Source organism: Acomys minous (assembly GCF_964271855.1).
Source record: "Acomys minous genome assembly, chromosome: 9".
Taxonomy (NCBI): Eukaryota; Metazoa; Chordata; class Mammalia; order Rodentia; family Muridae; genus Acomys; species Acomys minous.
The window spans coordinates 87,574,756-87,578,428 of NC_140490.1; the positions used below are offsets into that span (position 1 = coordinate 87,574,756).

Consider the following 3,673-nt stretch of genomic DNA (forward strand, 5'->3'; position numbering starts at 1 on the left):
ATGGGTTCTTGGCCAGGAGGTGAATAAAAACAAAGTAAGATGGTGTGTGTGAGTGTGTGTGAGTGTGTGTGTGCATGTGCGTGTGTGAGTGTGCATGTGTGAGTGTGCACATGTGTGTGTGAGTGTGCGTGTGCACATGTGCGTGCGTGTGTGTGTGTGTGTGCATGTGTGAGTGCGTGTGCATGTGTGTACGTGTGTGTGTGTGTGTGTGTGTGATGAATTCCATTCACTTGTATGAGAACCTAAAAAATAAAATAAGTATTAAAGAAAGAAAGACTGTATAAGGAAAGGAAGCACCCAAGAGCAAAATGGGCTGTTGCAGTTCTGTTCAGCGGCATTAAGCTTCATGTGACCCTCAGCATTTTCTCACCACAAACAATCTGTGTTTGCGCTCCTGCCCATCCTCAGTTCAAGGCTTTTTCTGTTCTGTGTCATAAATTAAAAAAAACGTGGCATACATCAAGAAACTGAAAAGATCACCCACACAAAGTGAGGGGATGTTTGCAAATTAGACACCGGATTGGGGGCGGGGCTTGTACTAGAATGTACAGAGAGCCGCATAACTTAATTAGAGAAAGACGAACAACCCAATTTAGAAATAATCAAAGGCTCTGAATGGATGTTTCTCTAAACCAGGCGTCAGAGTGGCCAATAAGCATACAGAAAGATTTTCGACATCATTGGCCACGAGAGAAGTGTAAATCAAAACCAAAGGCGGCACCGGTTCATGCCACCAACGCATGTATGTTATAGGGAGCTCGGCAGTAAATATCGGCAAGCAGGTAGAGAACCTGGAACCCCCGTACACTCCTGAGAGACCAGGAAATGCGGCAGGCACCATGCAACCCTCAAGGGGCTACATATCTGACCACATAATTCCACCCCTGGCTGCCTACCCAAGAGAAATGAAAATTGTTCTCCACGCTGCTGCAAGACCAACAGAATCAACTAACCTCAGACACAGGGGGGTCCTACAGAGACAGAAGCGCCAACCGAAGAGCATGCGTGGACTGGACCGAGTCCCCCTCCACATATATAACCAATGAGCAGTTTGATCTTCATGTGCGTTGTCCCCTAGTAAGTTGAGCGGGTGCTGTCTATGACATGGGGGCTCCGTTGCCTGCTTTTAATTGCTTCGCCCTAATCGGACTGCCTTGTCTGGCCTCAGTGGATGACGATGAGCTTGGGTCGGGTTATGATGAGCCTTGATGTGCTAAGGTGGGTTGGAGCGGGGGGGGGGGGGGGAGGCACTCCCTCTTTCTGAGGAAAAGGGGTAGGAGGTGAGGAAGAGGGTTGGAGGGAGGGAGCAGGAGGAGAGGAAGGAGGGGGCTCCTATTGCGATGCAAAGTGAATATATAGGTTAAAAATAAATTTAAAAAAAAGAGTTCTCCAGAGACACTTGCATTCTAATGGCTCTAGCAGCATTGTTCATAATAATAAAAAGTAAATCCTGTCAGCTGACACATGCAAAATGAAGTTTACTCCTACTGCAGAATTTTTTTTTCAGCAGCAAAAAGAAGTACTAAGGCATCCTCCTCCAGCGTGGATGGGGAAAGAATCTTCCAGGGTGGATGGGGAAAGATTTGAATGAAGGTATTTGGAAGAAGACAGTGCAAAAAGACTTATTAATATCTCTATGTAGACTGCATATGAGATATGCAGAATAGGCAAACACATAGAGACCGAAAGTAGATCTGGTGGCCTAGAGCTTGGGCTGGAGATAAGAGTGGAAACTACTGAGGAGAACAGGGAATAACTGGTGATGGGTACAGAGTCTTATTGTAGAATGATGACGACAATACAGGTAGATTGTGGGGAGAGCTGTACAACTTTGTGACTGCACTAAATTCTACATTTAATTAGTTGAGTTGTATAGTAGGTGATTATATTTCAATAAAGTGATCATTTTTGTGAAGGGAATGCACTGTTTAAATCCTTGTCCTTAGTAACTGACCCTCCTTCCCCACCACCAAAAAAAAAAAATAGTTAATAAGATGTGCAGGTTACCTTTTATTGTCAATTTGACATAACCTAGGGAAGAAGGGACTTCAATTAAATAGTTGCTTCGATCAAATTGCTGAGAAGTTGTCTTGATTGCTGACTGAGCTGTGGGAAGGTCCAGCTCACTGTAGGGAGCACCATCCACAGACAGGTGGTTGGTCCTGAGCTGTATAAGAAAGCTGAGCTGAGGGAAAGGGTGAGCCAGTAGGCAGCGTTCCTCCATGGGGTTTCTGCGTCAGGTCCCTCCCTTGAGTTCCTGTCTTGCCTTCCCTCAGTGATGGACTGTGAGGTGGAGGTGAGAGCTGAAACAAACCCTTTCCCCTCCCCATAGGTTGCTTTGGGTCATGCTGTTTATCCCAGTAACAAACAAAAGACGAACTGGAACATAAGCAAAGAAATCTACAAGACTCTGCAGGAGGATCTGAGTGGGGGTTCCCAAGATCCACTTTTTGGGGGGGGACTATTCTAGGGTAGCCACAGCTACCACTGACTCCACAGAGCCAGTGGGTGAGACTGGAACCAACCCCAAGTTCCCCTTACTGCTACTTGGCAATATCTGCCCATTTTGAAAAGTCCCCTAAGTTTCTCTTCCAAACTGGAGTGCAGGGGAGAGCTGTCTGATTGGCTGAGCCAAGGGAGGCCACCTGATTGGCTAATGCTAGGTCACAGGCTTGCAGCTAAACCGCAAAGGAGGCTGAAGAAATGCCTCTGGCTTCTACTGTAAGTCACCGTTGCGTGATAAGAGCAAGCCTCTGGGAGCAGAGGAAAATGTTCATTTTCCTTTCCTGATCTCCAATGGGTAGAGTGAATCTGGATTTTTCTCCTACTGTTTTGAAGGTTGCGTATCCAACTTTTGTTCTTGAATACTTGCAGAAGCAGACGGTCTGCTTGTAAGTTCACGTGCACGGCTCAGCTCCGTTCTACACCACTAGCTCTGGTTTAATAGCCCCATTTCTGTCGTAGTGCATTTCCACCATGGAAACCTTGGAACACATTCAGGCCCCCTACCAAAAACACACACCAGAGAAACACCTGTTGAACATTTCAGAGTATAGTCCTGTTTATTTTTTTTTTAAATCCCCACTGACATCTAAAGTATCACTATAACAAGTATTGTAGAACACTCTCCCCCAGTGTGGGAGCCCTGCGCCTATTCTGGCCTTTGGACCATTGATTATCAGCCTGCAAGTAAGTGCAGAAATTGAGTAGTTTCGAGCCCCTTTAAATTGCTGCTGATACCCAAACATGTCATTTTATATTTCACACAATATCAGCCCGAGGTGGGTTGGGTATTTAATACTGACCCATCACCACAGGTTGTTTGAGGAGCTTGGGTGGCTCTCATGGTTCTCTTGTTGCTGCTGTTCCAATCACTTTCTATAACACGCATAGATATAATATTAGCCTCCCGGGCACCAAATGTCCCATTATCTGATTATGACTGTCCTTAGCAATGCTTTCTTAGGCTTCTGCTCAAAATGCACCGTTCTGCCTTCCAATCTCCAGACCCCTCTCCTAATTGGCACAGTATCAAGGATCCAAAAAGAAGTGGCAGAGTTTAAAACAAACGAACAAGAACCCCCATGATTAATAAAATATCACCTTTTCTCTTTCTTTTCCCCCCCTCCCTAAAACCAAGAGAGATGTATGTAAACACATCAGTGGTTCTTTC

The 3,673-nt window shown here is 45.6% G+C and overlaps 1 long non-coding RNA gene across 1 annotated transcript; it reads right to left on the reverse strand.

Annotated features, from left to right (window-relative positions):
* Window positions 1–2,032: 2,032 nt before the first annotated feature.
* On the reverse strand, window positions 2,033–3,381 carry LOC311604618. The gene is made up of 3 exons (XR_014781582.1): window positions 3,306–3,381; window positions 2,829–3,005; window positions 2,033–2,167 (listed from the first exon to the last, which is right to left on the reverse strand). It is a non-coding gene; the product is annotated as an uncharacterized lncRNA (long non-coding RNA).
* Between the last annotated feature and the right edge of the window lie 292 nt (window positions 3,382–3,673).